This window comes from Pristiophorus japonicus, chromosome 6 (assembly GCF_044704955.1).
Source record: "Pristiophorus japonicus isolate sPriJap1 chromosome 6, sPriJap1.hap1, whole genome shotgun sequence".
NCBI classification, from domain to species: domain Eukaryota; kingdom Metazoa; phylum Chordata; class Chondrichthyes; family Pristiophoridae; genus Pristiophorus; species Pristiophorus japonicus.
In genome coordinates, this window is record NC_091982.1 from 170,690,893 (window position 1) to 170,711,891 (window position 20,999).

A 20,999-nucleotide genomic window follows, 5' to 3' on the forward strand; every position below is an offset into this window, starting at 1 on the left:
TGGAGCGGCCTATAAAGGCCCAGCAGGAGCTCGAGGGTCAGCGGCAGTTGGGGAGAGGTGGGAGCAGTGTTGGAGCGGCCTATAAAGGCCCAGCGGGAGCTCGAGGGTCAGCGGCAGTTGGGGAGAGGCTGGAGCAGTGTTGGAGCGGCCTATAAAGGCCCAGCGGGAGCTCGAGGGTCAGCGGCAGTTGGGGAGAGGCGGGAGCAGTGTTGGAGCGGCCTATAAAGGCCCAGCGGGAGCTCGAGGGTCAGCGGCAGTTGGGGAGAGGCGGGAGCAGTGTTGGAGCGGCCTATAAAGGCCCAGCGGGAGCTCGAGAGCCAGCGGCAGTTGGGGAGAGGCGGGAGCAGTGTTGGAGCGGCCTATAAAGGCGTACTTGTGCAGCTACAGCGGGAGAAAAAGCAAAATAGAAGTAGAAAGGAATCAAAAGGTGACGCCACAGCCAATGGGGTAAGTGATTGATTGGTGAGTAGGTTTTCTTTTTGTTTTTTATATCAGTAAGTGAACTGTAACATTGTTATTACCAATTTAAGGGTATCTAAGGGTTAAGGCATGGCAGGAGAGATCGGTCACGTGATATGCTCCTCCTGTGCCATGTGGGAACTCAGGGACACTTCCGGTGTCCCTGACGACTACGTGTGTGAGAAGTGTGTCCGCCTCGAGCTCCTGACGGTCCGCGTTACGGAATTGGAGCTGAGGGTGGATTCACTCTGGAGCATCCACGATGCTGAGAATGACGTGAGTATCACGTGTAGTGAGTTGGTCTTACCGCAGGAGAAGGGTCCACAGCCAGATAGGGAATGGAAGACCAGCAGGAAGAGCAGTGCAAGGAAGGTAGTGCAGGGGTCCCCTGTGGTCATCCCCCTGCAAAACAGATACACCGTTTTGAGTACTGTTGGGGGGGGATGACTCATCAGGGGAGGGCAGCAGCAGCCAAGTTCATGGCACCGTGGCTGGCTCTGCTGCACAGGAGGGCAAGAAAAAGAGTGGGAGCGCGATAGTGATAGGGGATTCAATTGTGATGGGAATAGATAGGTGTTTCTGCGGCCGCAACCGAGACTCCAGGATGGTATGTTGCCTCCCTGGTGCAAGGGTCAAGGATGCCTTGGAGCGGGTGCAGGACATTCTGAAATGGGAGGGAGAACAGCCAGTTGTCGTGGTGCACATTGGTACCAACGACATAGGTAAAAAAAAGGGATGAGGTCCCACGAAACTAATTTAAGGAGCTAGGAGCTAAATTAAAAAGTAGGACCTCAAAAGTAGTAATCTCGGGATTGCTACCAATGCCCAGTGCTAGTCAAAGTAGGAATTGCAGGATAGCGCAGATGAATACGTGGCTTGAGCAGTGGTGCAGCAGGGAGGGATTCAAATTCCTGGGGCATTGGAACCGGTTCTGGGGGAGGTGGGGCCAGTACAAACCGGACGGTCTGCACCTGGGCAGGACCGGAACCAATGTCCTAGGGGGAGTGTTTGCTAGTGCTGTTGGGGAGGAGTTAAACTAATATGGCAGGGGGATGGGAACCAATGCAGGGAGACAGAGGGAGACAAACGGGGGGCAGAGGCAGGAGACGGAGGGGAGATGGGGGGGTGGGGCCGGAGAGGCCCGGGGCAGGGAACAGGAAGGGCCACTGTGCGGCAGAATTCTAAAAGGACAAAGGGTGTTAAAAAAACAAGCCTGAAGGCTTTGTGTCTTAATGCAAGGAGTATCCGCAATAAGGTGGATGAATTAACTGTGCAAATAGATGTTAACAAATATGATGTGATTGGGATTACGGAGACGTGGCTCCAGGATGATCAGGGCTGGGAACTCAACATCCAGGGGTATTCAACATTCAGGAAGGATAGAATAAAAGGAAAAGGAGGTGGGGTAGCATTGCTGGTTAAAGAGGAGATTAATGCAATAGTTAGGAAAGACATTAGCTTGGATGATGTGGAATCTATATGGGTAGAGCTGCAGAACACCAAAGGGCAAAAAACGTTAGTGGGAGTTGTGTACAGACCTCCAAACAGTAGTAGTGGTGTTGGGGAGGGCATCAAACAGGAAATTAGGGGGTGCATGCAATAAAGGTGCAGCAGTTATAATGGGTGACTTTAATATGCACATAGATTGGGCTAGCCAAACTGGAAGCAATACGGTGGAGGAGGATTTCCTGGAGTGCATAAGGGATGGTTTTCTAGACCAATATGTCGAGGAACCAACTAGGGGGGAGGCCATCTTAGACTGGGTGTTGTGTAATGAGAGAGGACTAATTAGCAATCTCATTGTACGAGGCCCCTTGGGGAAGAGTGACCATAATATGGTGGAATTCTGCATTAGGATGGAGAATGATACAGTTAATTCAGAGACCATGGTCCAGAACTTAAAGAAGGGTAACTTTGAAGGTATGAGGCGTGAATTGGCTAGGATAGATTGGCGAATGATACTTAAGGGGTTGACTGTGGATGGGCAATGGCAGACATTTAGAGACCGCATGGATGAATTACAACAATTGTACATTCCTGTCTGGCGTAAAAATAAAAAAGGGAAGGTGGCCCAACCGTGGCTATCTAGGGAAATCGGGGATAGTATTAAAGCCAAGGAAGTGGCATACAAATTGGCCAGAAATAGCAGCGAACCTGGGGACTGGGAGAAATTTAGAACTCAGCAGAGGAGGACAAAGGGTTTGATTAGGGCAGGGAAAATGGAGTACGAGAAGAAGCTTGCAGGGAACATTAAGGCAGATTGCAAAAGTTTCTATAGGTATGTAAAGAGAAAAAGGTTAGTAAAGACAAACGTAGGTCCCCTGCAGTCAGAATCAGGGGAAGTCATAACGGAGAACAAAGAAATGGCAGACCAATTGAACAAGTACTTTGGTTCAGTATTCACTAAGGAGGACACAAACAACCTTCCGGATATAAAAGGGGTCAGAGGGTCTAGTAGGGAGGAGGAACTGAGGGAAATCTTTATTAGTCGGGAAATTGTGTTGGGGAAATTGATGGGATTGAAGGCCGATAAATTCCCAGGGCCTGATGGACTGCATCCCAGAGTACTTAAGGAGGTGGCCTTGGAAATAGCGGATGCATTGACAGTCATTTTCCAACATTCCATTGACTCTGGATCAGTTCCTATCGAGTGGAGGGTAGCCAATGTAACCCCACTTTTTAAAAAAGGAGGGAGAGAGAAAACAGGGAATTATAGACTGGTCAGCCTGACTTCAGTAGTGGGTAAAGTGATGGAATCAATTATTAAGGATGTCATAGCAGCACATTTGGAAAATGGTGACATGATAGGTCCAAGTCAGCATGGATTTGTGAAGGGGAAATCATGTTTGACAAATCTTCTGGAATTTTTTGAGGATGTTTCCAGTAAAGTGGACAAAGGAGAACCAGTTGATGTGGTATATTTGGACTTTCAGAACGCTTTCGACAAGGTCCCACACAAGAGATTAATGTGCAAAGTTAAAGCACATGGGATTGGGGGTAGTGTGCTGACGTGGATTGAGAACTGGTTGTCAGACAGGAAGCAAAGAGCAGGAGTAAATGGGTACTTTTCAGAATGGCAGGCAGTGACTAGTGGGGTACCGCAAGGTTCTGTGCTGGGGCCCCAGCTGTTTACATTGTACATTAATGATTTAGACGAGGGGATTAAATGTAGTATCTCCAAATTTGCGGATGACACTAAGTTGGGTGGCAGTGTGAGCTGCGAGGAGGATGCTATGAGGCTGCAGAGTGACTTGGATAGGTTAGGTGAGTGGGCAAATGCATGGCAGATGAAGTATAATGTGGATAAATGTGAGGTTATCCACTTTGGTGGTAAAAACAGAGAGACAGACGATTATCTGAATGGTGACAGATTAGGAAAAGGGAAGGTGCAACGAGACCTGGGTGTCATGGTACATCAGTCATTGAAGGTTGGCATGCAGGTACAGTAGGCGGTTAAGAAAGCAAATGGCGTGTTGGCCTTCATAACGAGGGGATTTGAGTACAGGGGCAGGGAGGTGTTGCTACAGTTGTACAGGGCCTTGGTGAGGCCACACCTGGAGTATTGTGTACAATTTTGGTCTCCTAACTTGAGGAAGGACATTCTTGCTATTGAGGGAGTGCAGCGAAGATTCACCAGACTGATTCCTGGGATGGTGGGACTGACCTATCAAGAAAGACTGGATCAACTGGGCTTGTATTCACTGGAGTTCAGAAGAATGAGAGGGGACCTCATAGAAACGTTTAAAATCCTGACGGGTTTAGACAGGTTAGATGCAGGAAGAATGTTCCCAATGTTGGGGAAGTCCAGAACCAGAGGTCACAGTCTAAGGATAAGGGGTAAGCCATTTAGGACTGAGATGAGGAGAGACTTCTTCACCCAGAGAGTGGTGAACCTGTGGAATTCTCTGCCACAGAAAGTGGTTGGGGCCAATTCACTAAATATATTCAAAAGGGATTTAGATGAAGTCCTTACTACTTGGGGGATCAAGGGGTATGGCGAGAAAGCAGGAAGGGGGTACTGAAGTTTCATGTTCAGCCATGAACTCATTGAATGGTGGTTCAGGCTAGAAGGGCTGAATGGCCTACTCCTGCACCTATTTTCTATGTTTCTATACCACTGGAAATGCACTCCTATCCTATACCCTCAGCCGTTCTTACTTCTCCCCTTTACAATATGTCTCTTACTACTTTGTGAGATTGGCAGACTTTGCGAGGCATGTCGGTGGACAGGAGGCGGTTCCAGATCTGGGACCTGAGGAGATTCTTCCAGCTCGCGTGTCCTGTCCACTTTCATTTGGATCATACTGTACCTGATTATGCGGGGGTATTCCATTAGGTACCCTTTCTTCCTCATCCCCTGGAGAGGACGAATCCAGCTCCCCATGTTCATAACTGTTTCCTCTTGTCCTGGTACCTGGTGCCCTGAAAAAATGTAATCAGGTAATATAAAACCATTTAATTCTCCTAGATAACCGGGTTGTATAATACCCTGGGACTAGCTTTATCAATATTATTTGGTCCCTTGTACTGGAGTTCAAAACTTCCACCCTGGCATAGTTTTGCTCCATTACCTGCTCCCCCACTTCCCACTACTGAGATTTACTCGGGGCCAGATGTAGTCGGTTACGGTGGTGTACCCTCCTGATCCCTTAGGCACAATCCACTAACCCCTTTAAACATCGCTTCTTCCCAATAGTCACCTACTTAAAACAAAAGAAACAGAGAACTTCTGGAGACTCTGCTTAAGCGCCCAAGGGATTAATTTATAATATGATCCTAAAATTCCTTCTACCCCAGGAGTAAATATTCTCTTCAAATTTAGAAAATTTCCAATATTCAAAAGGTATCACCCACTGAATTAAAACAGAGTTCACAGCTGCCTGTGAAAGAGTTAACTTCCTTTGTTTTGAAAGCCAACAAACACAGACACCATCAATCAATGTCAACTCAGTCCCACAGCTTACAGCCTTTTAAATTTAACTTTCCAAGTAAAAAAACTTTTACTTTTGTGAAGTCTCTGTGCTTTTACTCTTAAAATAAACATTCAGAAAAACAACTTCGCACACAATAGCATTTCATCCTATTCTCCCCAGTTACACATTGGTCAGGAATTTTTTTTTAAACCATACCAATTATTGATGTGACATGCCTTATGTCCAGAACTAAAGGCTCTCCACACAATTTACACCAACCAGAATGTTATCATGGCCATCATAAAAGTCTGATTTTTAATTGGTTAATTAACCTCAATAATTCCAATCTTAAACTTCCCAATGCCACTTGGAAAAGGGGAAGGAGCCATTGCCACACAAAGGAATATGCCTTCCCAAAAACTTTAAACACCAAAGAAAAATACCAGAACAGTTAGAAAACATGATCTTCCCTTTTCTCCTTTTTATTGAGTCACAATTATCCATTATTCCTTAAACCAGTTTCAATTTCTGATCCCCATACACTCTAAGTGCACCTCCAAGTACCTTTTAAATGTAGTAAGTGTTTCTGCCTCTACCAACCTTTCAGACAGTGCATTCCAGACCCCCAGCACCCTCTGGCTGACAAGATCTTCTCTAAACCTCCCCCTTTCTATATTGTCATCCTTTTCATGTGTCCTGATGGGCGCTGTCACCATCACACCTTCTCAGTCAATAGTCTAGTCCATCTATGCGCTCTTATGCGCGAATGACTAAAACAAGGGCTTTCTTCTCTTTTTGCTTCTTTTCCGACTCCCACCATTTTCTTTGTTCAGTGGGTGGGCATCTGGTTTCCAATTTTGTTTAATCATTATTTCAATTTGTTTTTGATTTTTGTCTGCTCGGTACCGTATCAGAGACGCCTCTGGTCCCCACTCGAGTTTCTCACTTCCCATGGCTATTGGTTGTCAGTGGTACGTCTCTTACTTACTCGTCCTGAGTGAGACCGTTACTTGCACCCTATTGATTGTCAGCGGTCGTCCCTTACTTACTCCTCATGAATGAGACTGATACTTGCAACCTATTGGTTGTCAGCGGTACGTCCCTTACTTACTCCTCACGAGTGAGACCATTACTTGCAACCTATACCAATTATCAATCGCAATGTTACACAGACACACTTCTATATAACTGATCGCAATTGTTTCAACTGGGATCTTCCGCTGACTACTTGAAGTTTCGGCCAGACCTGCAGATTCAGATCTCTCAGGCAGCTGACACCAGACGGATTTCTGCCCTTTTCCTAACTGTATGTGGCAATTAAAATATACTCACTCCTGTGACATGGTTTCCATCTGCAAGTGTCCTCTGCCTGCTAGACATCCTGCCGACTATGCTAATTGAAGTGGAGTATTTAAAATAAACACTCAACACCAAGTCTGGGTTCGAAGATTCAAGCAGTCTTTATTTGCACCGGTGGGGAGGTGACCCGCTATAGGTCTAGCCAGGTCACTGTCCAGTGAAACGTAGTTTCAAACAACCCTATATACACTTAAATGTACATGCTCAACCTTATGCATGATCCTTTGGCGCAATTTGATTAGTTTAAAGCCAACGTGCACAGCGTCTGGTTAATTTCCTTCCGCATCACATAATCACTCACCTCCGTTTTTTGCCTAGCTCACGTAACGTTAAGGTACCGCCTTCATAACTAAAGAAACACATGACTGATGTGGCCACAATCCATTGTCGTTAGCCTGACCTTTGCTCAAGCCAGGTGGTCTCCTGTTAACAGTTCACTTCTGCCCCATTGTTCCGCTTTCCTACCCTCCTAGGCCACTTGCGGTTCCATTTCTAAATCATGCAGCTTACCTTGGGTAGTTATTGCAAAATCAACATATTATTAGCATTATCTCAACTGCCTTTTAAGTGATCTAAAAGCTGACCATTGCAGACAGCCTGTTAGTTCTTTTGAGTCCCGAGACTCCAACTTAACGTTTTAATTATAGCAGAGCTCAAAAGCATAATTTCAGTCGCCCGTTGCTGGTTTCTAAAATATTCCCTATCCTCTGGCCTTCCACTAGTCTTCACAACATTGTATGCCTTTGTTTTCAATTTGATACCAACCTTTAGGTCCTTAGTTAGCCAGCTTTGTGCTAACTTTGTGCCAGCTTTGGCAAGATATGAGTCCAGCCAGTGGAGAGTATCCCTGCTTTCCATTGACTTCAATTTTACTAGGGCTCCTTGATGCCACACTCAGTCAAATACTGACTTGATGTCAAGGGCAGTCATTCTCAGTTCACCTCTGGAATTCAGGGAGCCAAAATTCAGCCACCCGATAAGGCCTCTGTGTATTTGAAGCGGCAGCCAAATGGCTGCTGAATTTTGGTGGCCTGGCTGACGCTGGCTAAATTCAGCTCGGGGCTTTTTGCTGCGGTGTGACGATCCGCCCTGCTCCTGCATTCGCATCTCAAAAACTTCATCAATGTGCGTACCTGAACGGAGTCACAACGGAAGGGAAATTCATCTGCCGGAGTCTCCCGGCCGCCGCTCAGTGCCCTCGACAGCCTTTTGTGTCGGGGCACTCCATGTTGGCGTGACGTTGATGACTGACAGTGGCACAGACCACGTCTTGTCCCCACTTCCGCCCCGCTAGTGACTACCTCTCCGCTCTGCCCCTGTCATGTATTTCACCATCTTGCAATGACTATAAGTATGTAACTGTAACTCATGCATACCTGTACCCTTGTAATGCACACCCTGACCACATGGAGTGAGCTCCTCACCTGGGTTTCCAGGTATAAAAGGGGAAGTCCCACCCAGGATCAGCACTCTTTAGTCCTGGGAATAAAGTTAAGCTCACAGAGTGACCGTGTCTGAAATATCCATGCCTCGTGTGAGTTTGTAACAAGGTGCAGAGACACTACATCTGGCGACGAGAAACGGGAATCATCGAACCACGAGGATGGCCACCGGCAGCACAGAGGAACGCTACTGTGTGGGTGAGGACTGGGACGACTTTGTGGAAAGACTCCAGCAGAGCTTTGTCACGAAGGACTGGCTGGAAGAGGCAGCGGCTGACAAGCGGACGGCGCATCTACTGACCAGCTGTGGTCCACAGACGTATGCACTAATGAAAGACCTGCTCGATCCCAAAAGCCAGCGGACAAGTCCTTCGAAGAGCTCAGCCAGCTGATCAGTGAGCATCTCAAGCCGGCAAGTAGCGTACATATGGCCCGGCACCAGTTCAACTCTCATCAGCGTCGGGAGGATCAAAACATCTCGGACTTTGTGGCGAAACTGCGGCGTTTGGCCAGTCTCTGTAAGTTCTCCGATGCCTGCAGGGGGGAGATATTAAGGGACTTTTTCATCGAGGGCATTAATCATGCCGGCATTTTCAGGAAGCTCATAAAGACTAAGGATTTGACTTTAGAAGGGGTGGCGTTGATAGCTCAGACCTTTATGGAAGGGGAAGAGGAGACCAAGTTAATCTACGCACACAGCCCTGGTTTTAAAGTTGCGTTGAACCAGGGAATCAGTGTTATAAAAATGACATAGAATCCCACAGGCAAGCAAGGGTAATTCGACACCGTCCAGGCAGGCAGGCAAGGGCAATTCGACACCACCCAGGTAGCAACAAGCTCCTGGCAACAGGAACAATGGAAAGGGGATCGGCAATTCACGCCATCACGAGGAACAATACATCCTGTGATGGGACTATTAACACCCCCCATCAGAAGGCTTAGAAACAGCCAAAAGGGCCATCAGAGAGGAATGCCTGGGAATAGTCCTTTTGTTAACAGAAATCTCAGCTCATGTTGGAGATGTGGGAGCAGACACACTGCAAAAATCTGCAGGTTCCAACTTTACACCTGTAAGATTTGTAATGTCAAGGGACACCTGGCCAGGATGTGCAAAAAGGCTGTGGCGAGGCTCATCTGCGAGACAGAGGAACCAGACGAGGGGTCTGAAATGCAGGATGAGGCCTGAGGAACAACCATGCTGAAGTTCAGAGAGTTCATGTGGCTGACATCCACAGCTCATACACCAAAACGCCACCCATGATGATGAAAGTCTTCCTGAATGGCATCCGGTGCACATGGAGAGCTGGATACCGGAGTTAGCCAGTCATTCATGAGCGCCCAACAATTTGAGAGATTATGGCCACACAGAGCTAGCAGGCCCAAATTGGAATGCATTGAGATGCAGATATGTACGTACACCAAAGAGATCATCCCAGTGCTAGGCAGTGCAAACTTGGTGGTAACGCATAATGGATTACAGAACCGGCTGCCACTCTGGATTTTTCTGGGAAATGGCCCCGCGCTCTTGGGGAGGAGTTGGCTAGATGAGATGAATTGGAAATGGGGGGATGTGCACGCCATTTCATCCGTGGAGCAAAGTTCATGCTCACAGGTATTGCAAAAATTCGAGTCACTCTTTCAACCCGGTGTCAGAACGTTCAAGGGCACTAAAGTAGTGATACACATCACTCCGGACACCAGACCAGTGCACCACAAAGCCAGAGCGCTTCCGTACGTGATGCGTGAAAAAATTGAAAGTCAACTGGACAGGCTGCTCAGAGAGGGCATAATTTCACTGTTGAATTCAGCGACTGGGCAAGTCCCATTGTTCCCGTCCTCAAAGCAGATGGCTCGGTTAGGATTTGTGGCGACTACAAAGCCACCATCAACTGAGTGTCGCTGCAAGACCAATACCCGCTCCCGAGAGCGGAGAACCTTTTTACCACGCTGGCAGGTGGTAAGCTGTTCATGAAGCTGGACTTTCACTTTGGCAGACGTTGTTGAGGGCAAGCGCCAGTCCCAAACCGAGCTCCATGATCGAGGCTCAAGGGGGAGGTGTATAGAAATAGATGACCCGGTATTTGTTCTTAACTATGCTTTGGGACCCAAGTGGCTTGAGGGCAGCGTAATTGGCAAAGAAGGAAACAGGATCATGGTGGTCAGACTAAACAATGGGCAGATATGCCGCAAACACTTGGACCAAGTAAAGACAAGGTTCAGTGCAGACACGGAGGAACCGGAAGAAGAGCATGATGAGATAGCACCCACACCACTGCCAGCGTACGAGCAACAAAGACAGCCCTCAGCATGCACAGTCCCTGTGGCCAGCCCAGATAGGTCGGAATCACCTCAAGTAACAGAGACGCATGCTGAGGCTCAGCCACCAGAGTCACAACTGTGGCGCTCCATGAGAGAGCGTCGACCACCCGATAGACTTAACCTCTGAAACTAAAAGACCTAAGGGGGGAGGTGATGTCATGTATTTCACCATCTTGCAATGACTAAGTATGTAACTGTAACTCATGCATACTGTACCTGTACCCTTGTAATGACCACAGGGAGTGAGCTCCTCACCTGGGCTTCCAGGTATAAAAGGGGAGGTCCCACCCAGGATCAGCACTCTTTAGTCCTGGGAATAAAGTGAAGGTCACAGAGTGACCGTGTCTGATATATCCATGCCTCGTGTAAGTTTGTAACAAGGTGCAGAGACACTACAGCCCCAATGATGAGGTCACTACCGCCCCACTTAAAAAAAAAAAAGCTTGAGTTGTTGAATTTCTCCGGATAGGGCTGCTGCATCCATTGCGTGGCCAAAAGATTTTGAAAACAGTAAGTCCGCGCCGTTTCGAGCGGAGGTGAATTTCGGTCCCTGCTCTCTTGTCCAAGGCTGTAATGAGGTCTGGAGCCAAGAGGTTCTGGCGGAACCCAAACTGAGCATCGGTGAGCAGGTTATTGGGGAGTAAGTGCTGCTTGATAACACTGTCGACAACACCTTCCATCACTTTGCTGATGATTGAGAGTAGACTGATGTGGCGATGCCACTGCAGGGAGCAGTGCGTGCTGTTGCAGGAGGGCGATGGCTGATTGCAGTGTGGGCAGGTACAGCAGGAGTGGCGAGGTCGGGATGAAGGAGCGGCAAGTGTTCATAGAGGGATGTGATTGGGGCCCAGAAGTGGCGAAGATTCGCGAACCAGCAGAGGCGAGGGTCCAGGAGCAGCACGGGCCAGCCCACACTGTGATGTGTGTGCGCACTAGGTCCGTGCAGCGGAGCCGGTCTCCAGTCGTCTTGGTTAATCTTTGCCACTGGACCAAGACTTAGCTCTGTCAAGCCCATGTGGTGGCTGGGGTGCAACGGCCACTACACGTTAAAAAAAATCCACGCACAGGCTTCTTCCACACTTCAGGATGTAGTTCGGGATCCGGAATATGATTGAAACACCTGTGAACTCATCCATTTTCGGCGTGGAAGCAAATCATCCTTGTTTCGATGATGATGATGATGATGGGGCGGTAATTGGCCGGGATGGATGTGTCCTGCTTTTTGTGGACAGGACATACCTGGGCAGTTTTCCACATTGTCTGGTAGATGCCAGTGTTGTAGCTGTACTGGAACAGCTTGGCTAGAGGCGTGGCTAGTTCTGGAGCACAAGTCTTCAGCACGATCGCCGGGATGCTGTTGGGGGCCCGTAGCCTTTGCTTATTCAGTGCGCTCAGCCGTTTCTTGATATCACGTAGAGTGAATCGAATTTTCAGAGTGTCTGTTAACAATACTGTGTCAGCCAATAAGTTAAGGCAGGTGTCACAGCAAATAGTCTATTTTACAGCAAACCAAGACTATTTACTCAACAACCAGTCCATTTAAACAATGCACTTCAGCAGTCTACAGAAAGGGAATATTCCATTCTAGCAATGTGTTGCACCATGAAGGGTAAATGTGCCTATTGGGAAAAGTTGGAAAATGGAAGGCATTTATTAAGAGGATGAAGGGCCTGCACATTCAGAGGGCTAACAAATGTTGCCATAAACATACCAGTAAGAATTTATAAATAAAACAATGCATTTGTATTTTTTTTTAAATAAGTGATGTGACACTTGTATCTTAATTATTTGAAAAAGACAATTGTTTTTGTAAAATCCAAATCCTAAGTAATATAAGTTTTGAAACTATTCATTCCATCTTTTCAGTTTGGTAAAATCCTTGATTGTCAAACTTCCTTTCCCATTTCTAACGCAGAAATGAAGAAGCCAGCTATTTATCTCATTGCTGCCAGGCTAACTCTGCACAGGTTTGATATTGAATCTGGGACAACATTGATGTGGTTTAGTCCGTATCGCACCAAGCTATTCATTTTCCAACAGCCATCGGAAAACAGATTGTTCTCATTTTTTAAAAGTCCCCTCGTGTGCACGGCCTGATCTCTGAAGTCAATCACTGGCCCACTTTGTGGTAGGCTGGTCCAATATTCCCATAGCTCCAGTGCATGAGGAAGAGAAGGAACAAAATGGGCCTGGCAGAATTATAGTTAGCCATCACTCGGGCACAATGATATCATGGCTAGTAGCACCACTCCTGATTATCACCACGCACCTATCCTGAACAGCAATCTTGGTTTTTGTTGCAAACTGATATCAAGTAATTTCAGCCAGAACTAAAGTTTAAAACGTAACTCTATGTAATTTATTTTTAAACTTCTTGTCAGAATTCAGTACTGTGACCTAAAACTCTGTTCAATTACGAATTCATACCTGTACTATTGCTGGAAGAGAAAACAACCCCGACATGAGCCTCCTCATGTTTTCTTTTAATCAGCCGATAACTATTCTCATCATTCCTTTAATTGAAAACCATTCTTACAATAAATACATTCAGTTTCTGTACAAACAGCACCGTACAATGATGTAACAGATGACTGGACAGTGTCTTTGCACTTTTCTGTGATTTCATGTTAATTTGAACTGTAGCACTTACCGCTATTACTGTGGAGTTTGCAGAGGTACACAATGATTGAAGCCAGAACTGCCATCAATGGCACCACAGGGAACAGGACCAGCAAACGGTTTATTTTACCTAAAATAGATTTATAGGATTTTACGCAACAACAGGAGGCCATTCAGCCCATCATGCTCGTGCCATTTCTCTGAGAACTGTCCACCATGTCCATTCCCCTGCCCTTTCCATGTTTATTTTTCCAACATTCATCCACTTCTCTTTTAAAAGCCATTCTGAATTCTGATTCCACCAGTTTCTGGTGAGGCATTCCATATCCTAAAAATCCACTGCATAAAATAAAATTCCCCGAACCTCCCCTTCACTCTTTTGGTGATAGGTTTATGCCCTCACTGCTGAGTGGAAATAATTATTCCTGATTTAACATCAAAATCCTTCATAATTTTAAACTTTTCTATAAAATTTCTAAAGAAAACAGCTCCAGATTATTTTGTGTCTCTTCGTAATTAAAAGCTCATATCCCTGGTATCATCTTAGTGAATCTCTACTGTACCCTCTCTATGCACTTCACATTTTTTCTAACGTAAGGAGCACAAATTGGACACACTATTCTAACTGCGGCCTAACCAATGATTTGTATAGGTTCCGCATTATCTCTTTCCTTTTGTACTCTATACACATATTTGTGAGATTGAGCATCCCATTTGCATTTTATTTTTTACAGCTTTATGAACTTGTTTTCCACTTTTAAAGGTAACTATGTTCCCTATTTTTTTTATTTCTGCAAATGTTGACATTTGTGCTCCCGATACCCAAGTCCTCAGACTCTCCAGTCTGAAAAACATTAACCACTACTCTCTATTTTGCATCCAAACCAACTTGGTATCCAAATTGCCACCTTTTAATACCATTTGCTTTTATTTTATTAACAAGCTTCCTGCATAGTACCTTAGCAAATGCCTTTTAAAAATCCATTCATTGCATTTCTTTTATCAATACACACTGTCACTTTCTAAAAGAATTAATTGAAGTTGTCAGGCACAACTTGCCTTTTACAAAACCACTGTATTACTCCCATTGTATTACTTGTGAGTAATCAAGACCAAGTGTTGTCTTCAGGTCAAACAGTGTTAGAGAAAGGGGGGAATAACTGTACCGAGGTAGAAATGGGGGTGGGGAGGGTGGAGAGGAGAGGGGTTAAGGGAAACCGTCTTAGTTGGGTGGGGTGGGGAGTAGCTGGTGGGCTGGCCTCGGTTAAGACCGAGGTGAGAGATCAGGATGAACTAGAGGGAAGAGAAGGCCATGGGTAGGTCCCTTCCTCTTGCACTCTTGCCTGAGTCAGAAAGGGTATGGGTTCTGTCCTGCTCCAGAGGCCCGAGCACAATAATCTAGGCTGACAAGTCAGTGAAGTACTGAGGGAGTGCTGCACTATCGGGGCTGCTGTCTTTCGCTGAGGTGTTAAACCGAGGCCCTGTCTGTACTCTCAGGTGGACGTAAAAGATTCCATGGCACTATTTTGAAGAGCAGGGGATTTATCCCCGGTGCCATAGCCAATATGTACCCTCAATCAACATCACTGAGAGAGATCATCTGGTCATTATTACATTGCTGTTTGTGGGAGCTTGCTGTGCGCAGATTGGCTGCTGCGTCGCCTACATTACAACAGCGACTACACTCCAAAAACTGTAAAGTGCTTTGGTACATTCGGTGGTCGTGAAAGGTGCTATATAAATGCAATTTTTTCTTTTTTTCCTTTTGCTCTGAATAATGGCAACTGGATTCTCCCTTTGTTTACTGAGGCACTAATTACCTTTGCTTTATTTTGAATGGTTTAAAATTCTGTCTCAAAATGCATTCATAGTTTTGAAATTGTGGTTACAGGACAGACTGGTAGCTCTAAGATCATCATCATCATCATAGGCAGTCCCTCGAATCGAGGATGACTTGCTTCCATGTCAAAAAGTTCATGGGTGTTTCAATGAATGACCTAAAATTCCTGGTCCTGAACTAAATCTTGAAGGGTGGAAGATGTCAATGCGTGGATTGTTTTAACGTGTGATGGCCGTTGCATACCAGCCACCAATCGGGCTTGACAGAGCTAGGTCTTGGTCTAGTGGCAAGGATTAACCAAGACGACTGCCAGCTCTGCTGCACGGACCTAGTGCACTAATCGCAGTGTGGGCTGGCCCGTGCTGCCCCTGGGCCCCTGGCCCTGAACTCACGCCTCTCCTGGGTCCCTCTAGCTCTAAAAATAAAGTACTTGACACCCAATGAAGAGAGATGAGTATAAATTTCAGCTCTGAATGGATATAGGTTTATTTCTGTTAAGTCACTTAACAGTCTAATGAGTAGAGGCATGGCAGGGCACCACGATCCCATAGAATGCGTATCTTGTGTCATGTGGAAACTCCAGGACACTTCCTGTGTTCTGGAGAACCACATGTGCAGGAAGTGTCATCAGCTGGAGGAGCTCAAGCTCCAGGTTTCAGAGCTTGAGCAGTAGCTGGAGTCACTGCGGTGCATCCGTGAGACTGAGAGCTATGTGGATAGCATGTTTCAGGATGTGCTCACTCCATAGTGTAAGAATGTGCAGGCAGAGAGAGAATGGGTGACTGTCAAACAGACAAGGAGGACCAAGCAGGTTGTGCAGGAGTCCCCTGAGTGCACCTCACTCTCCAAACACTGGTGAGGCACTGGTTCCTCTGGGAGTACAGCCAGAGCCAAGTCCATGGCATTATGGGTGGCTCAGCTGTATATGAGGGGAGGAGGAAGATCCGGAAAGCAATAGTAACAGGGGATGAGCTAGTTAGGGGAACAGACAGGCGTTTCTGCGGCCACAGATGTGATTCCAGGATGATATGTTGCCTCCCTGGTGCCAGGGTCAAGAATGTCACTGAGCGGCTGCAGAACCTTCTGAGGCGGGAGGGTCAACAGCAGAGGTCGTGGTCCATATCTGTATCAACGAAATAGATAGAAAGCGGTAGGGGGTCCTGCAGGGAGATTTTAGGGAGCTAGGAAAGAGATTAAAAAGCAGGACCTCAAAGGTAGTAATCTCTGGACGACTCCCGGTGCCACAAGCTAATGAATATAGAAATAAGAGGATAGAGCAGATGAATGTATGGCTGGAGAGATGGTGCAGGCGGGTTTAGATTTCTGGGACATTAGGACCGGTTCTGGGGGAGAAGGGACCTGTACAAGCTAGAAACAAGGTGCATGAAGGATTGGAGAGATAGATTGCATTAGAGTAAGAAATAGTACGGTATTACATGGGGTCAGACTAAGAAAGAATACAAGCAGTTCTGTTCGGTTTACAGTGAATGTGTGTGAATGCACAAAATGTGGTAAATAAGATTGGTGAGCTGCAGGCACAAATAGCCACATGGGAATATGATGTTGTGGCGATAACTGAGACCTGGCTCAAAAAAGAACAGGATATTGGGTACTAAATATTCTTGGATATAGGCGTTCAGGAAAGATCGGGTAGGAAGGAAAGGAGATTGGGTGGCAGTATTGATTCAGGAGAATATTACAGTGCTGGAGTGAGAGGATGTCCTAGAGGGGTCAAGGTCAGAATCTATTTGGTTAGAGGTGCCATTACACTACTAGGTGTATTCTATAGACCACCATCTAGTGGGAAGGATATGGAGGAGCAAATTTGCAGGGAAATTGCAGGGAGGTGCAAGAACTATAGAGTAGTGATAATGGGGGACTTCAACTATCCTAATATAGACTGGGATAGTAATAGTGTAAAGGACAGAGAGGGAGAAGAATTTCTGAAGTGTGTTCAGGAGAAATTTCCTGATCAGTACGTTTCTAGCCCAACGAGGAAGGAAGCATTGCTAGATCTGGTTCTAGGGAATGAGGTGGGTCAAGTAGAGCAAGTGTCAGTAGCGGAACAGTTAGGGAACACTGATCACAGTATCAGAAGGTTTAGAATAACTATGGAAAAGGACATGGAGCAATCTAGAGTAAAAATACTTAATTGGAAGAAAGACAATTTCAGTGAGTTGAGAATGGACCTGGCCCAGTTAAATTGGAATCAAAAATTGGCAGGCAAAACTGCAATCGAACAATGGGCTGCCTTTAAAGAGGAGATGGTTCTGGTACAGTCGAGATACATTCCCACGAGGGGGAAAGGTAGGGCAACCAAAGCCAGAGCTCCCTAGGTAATGAAAAAAATAGAGTAAGATGAAGCAGAAAAAGGAGTTCATATGACAGATGTCAGGTTGAGAATACAAGTGAGAGCCAGGCTGAATATAGAAAGTTCAGAGGGGAAGTGAAACAGGAAATAAGAGGGGCAAAGAGAGAGTAGGAGAACAGATTGGCAGCTAACATAAAAGGGAATCCAAAAGTCTTCTCTACACATATAAGTAGTAAACGGTTAGCAAGAGGAGTGTTGGGGCCGATCAGGGACCAAAATGGAGACCTACGCATGGAGGCAGAGGGCATGGCTGAGGTATTAACTGTGTATGTTGCAACTGTCTTTACCAAAGAAGAAGATGCTGTCAAAATCATAGTGAAAGAGGAGGTAGTTGAGATACTGGATGGGATAAAAATTGATATGAAGGAGGTACTAGAAAGGCTGCCTGTACTTAAAGTAGAAAAGTCACCAGGACCGAATGAGATACAGACCAGGATGCTGAGGGAAGTAAAGATGGAAATTGCGGAGATACTGGACATAATCTTCCAAACCTCCTTGGATACGGGGCTGGTGCCAGAGGACTGGAGAATTGCAAATGTTATAACCTTGTTCAAAAAAGGGGATAAACCCAGCAACAGGCCAGTCAATTTAACCTCGGTAGCGGGGAAGCTTTTAGAAATGATAATCAGGGATAAAATAATGTTATTTGGACAAGTGTGGATTAATTAAGGAAAGCCAGCATGGATATGCTAAAGGCAAATCATGTTTAACTAACTTGATTGAGGTTTTTGATGAGGTAACAGAGAGGGTTGATGAGGGCAATGCAGTTAGTGTGCTGTACATGGATTTCCAAAAAGCGTTTGATAAAGTGCCACATTTTCTGGCTCCCCAGCAAAGTTGAAGCCCATGGAATAAAATGGACTGTGGCAGCATGGATATAGAATTGGCTATGTGACAGGAAACAGAGAAGTGGTGAACAGTTATTTTTTTGGAGTGGAGGAAGGTCGATAGTGGTGTTCCCGAGGGTTCGGTACTAGGCCTACTGTTTTTCTTGATATATATTAACGCTTTAGACTTGGGTGTATAGGGCAAAAATTTCAAAATTTACAGATAGCACAAAACTTGGAAGTAAAGTGAACTGTGAGGAGGATAATGACTTCAAGAAGACGTAGGCAAGCTCCTGTGAAGGAAAAACAAGAAGCAAAACTATAAGTAGAGTTACCGTTGTAGTATAGATCACTTTTCGAATCTCTCACCTTTGGGATTTGTCCAGTTATGTAGGTCGGCAGTCACTCGGTTGCTGCTTGCATTACTGACTGGGTTTTCTGCTATGCACCTGTACACATGTTGCTTCTGTTCAGTAACACAGTCTATCACAAGCACTGTCCCATCATATGTCTCACTGATAACTCCAGACAAGGACACCCTTTCCCAGTGAATCGTGACATTTGTTCCTTTGTCGACAGAGCAGCTCAAAGTGATATTTGGTGCACTCACACAGTTACCAAGAATCTCTGTCACAGGTTGAGAAACTGGTTCTGAAATACACAGATGATAATTAACCAACATAGTTATTGTACTTTAGAATAATTTGTTCTATATGATGCCTTGTGACACATTTCTGAGAGATGTGATAAACCATGACACATCTGCAAGTCTCTCCTTGTTGTTTTGTGTTTTAGACTGATCCCACCTTCAATCCCATCAATTTCCCTAACACAATTTTCCGCCTAATAAGAATTTTCTTCAGTTCCTCCTACTCACTGGAGCCTCGGTCCCCTAGTATTTCCAGAAGGTTATTTGTGTCTTCCTTCGTGAAGACAGAACCAAAGGGAGTGCAGCGAAGGTTCACCAGACTGATTCCCGGGATGGCGGGACTGACATATCAAGAAAGACTGGATCAACTGGGCCTGTATTCACTGGAGTTCAGAAGAATGAGAGGGGATCTCATAGAAACATTTAAAATTCTGACGGGTTTAGACTGGGTAGATGCAGGAAGAATGTTCCCAATGTTGGGGAAGTCCAGAACCAGGGGACACAGTCTAAGGATAAGGGGTAAGCCATTTAGGACCGAGATGAGGAGAAACTTCTTCACCCAGAGAGTGGTGAACCTGTGGAATTCTCTACCACAGAAATTAGTTGAGGCCAATTCACTAAATATATTCAAAAGGGAGTTAGATGAAGTCCTTGCTACTCGGGGGATCAAGGGGTATGGCGAGAAAGCAGGAAGGGGGTACTGAAGTTGCATGTTCAGCCATGAACTCATTGAATGGCGGTGCAGGCTAGAAGGGCTGAATGGCCTACTCCTGCACCTATTTTCTATGTTTCTAATCTTACAGCCTGCAGTTCCAATAGAATAGAGGTCCTGATATTAACTGACGCAATGTTTTTGTAGTTCGCAAATGCACCCAGTCAATGTATTTTTCTGGAGACAATGGATTTCTTGGTGGCATACCACTAGGATTGTCACCTGCGGCAGGAGTTTCCTCGGGGCTTATCCCACTCCACCGCCGTATCTTTGACAGAAACTCCGTTTAGACGTGTAAACAGAAGGTTCCACCGAACTCCTGGTAGAGTTACAGCAGCCAATCGGGAGATTCCCAGAATGAATTCCCGGTGGTTATATTATTCCAGTGAGTGAGGAAGGACCCAAATGGTAAGACTGGAAAATATTAACTTGGGAAGGTTTTAGGAAAGAGATGGAAAATATTCATACAACAAAAATTGTAGCTAAATGTTTTCTCATCCAATGTGATTACATATACTGGACCCAGCTTTGGTATTGTCTGATGCATTCCCTCACACACAGTCCTGTCTCTTTATTTGTACAATTTTCCTCAATCAAAATTACTGATATTTATGATCATTAATATTGATAATCTTCTGACCCAAAGAATTCTTCTGCTGCAGAGAATGAAAGAAACAATGCAAAGTAGTTTTCTGATTTTCTTTAATTAGCCATGTTCTGATGGTATATTCTGTAAAATGCAAGTATTGGCAATGGTAGTTAATCAGGTCATGAGCAATGCAGATGGTATCCAATTAAAAATAAGGGCATACAAAGTGGCCAAAATTAGTGGGAGGACAGAAGACTAGGAAGCTTTTAAAAGCCAACAAAAAACGACTAAAAAAATGATTAAGAAAGGGAAGATAGACTATGAAAGTAAACTAGCACAAAATATAAAAACAGATAGCAAGAGTTTCTATTGATATATAAAAAGGAAAAGGGTGGCTAAAGTAAATGTTGGTCCCTTAGAGAATGAGACCGGGGAATTAATAATAGGGAGCATGGAGATGGCAGAAACTCTGAACAAATATTTTGTATCAGTCTTTACGGTAGAGAACACTAACAACATTCCAACAGTGGATAGTCAAGGGGCTATAGGTGAGGTAGGAACTTAACACAATTACAATCACTAAGGAGGTGGTACTCAGTAAGATAATGGGACTAAATGCAGATAAATCCCCTAGACCTGATGGCTTGCATTCTAGGGTGTTAAGAAACGTAGTGGCCGGGATTGTGAATGCATTGGTTGTAATTTACCAAAATTCCTTGGATTCTGGGGCGGTCCCAGCAGATTGGAAAACTGCAAATGTAATGCCCCTATTTAAAAAAGGAGGCAGACAAATAGCAGGAAACTATAGACCATTTAACCTAACATCTGTGGTTGGGAAAATGTTGGAGTCCATTATTAAAGAAGCATTAGCAGGACATTTGGAAAAGCAAAATTCAGTCA

The 20,999-nt window shown here is 45.4% G+C and overlaps 1 protein-coding gene across 2 annotated transcripts in view; it reads right to left on the reverse strand.

The window, feature by feature from the left end:
* Window positions 1-20,999, reverse strand: part of LOC139265287 (signaling lymphocytic activation molecule-like) — a 101,478-nt gene that overhangs the window by 68,077 nt on the left and 12,402 nt on the right. The window contains exons 1-2 of one of the 2 annotated variants that reach the window (XM_070882240.1): window positions 18,519-18,781; window positions 4,770-4,881 (exon numbers count right to left, since the gene is read on the reverse strand). The gene's annotated coding sequence lies outside the window, so the exon portion shown is untranslated. Of the gene's footprint in view, window positions 1-4,769; window positions 4,882-18,518; window positions 18,782-20,999 lie in introns of those variants that run through there. The other variant, XM_070882241.1, reaches the window with a different exon arrangement.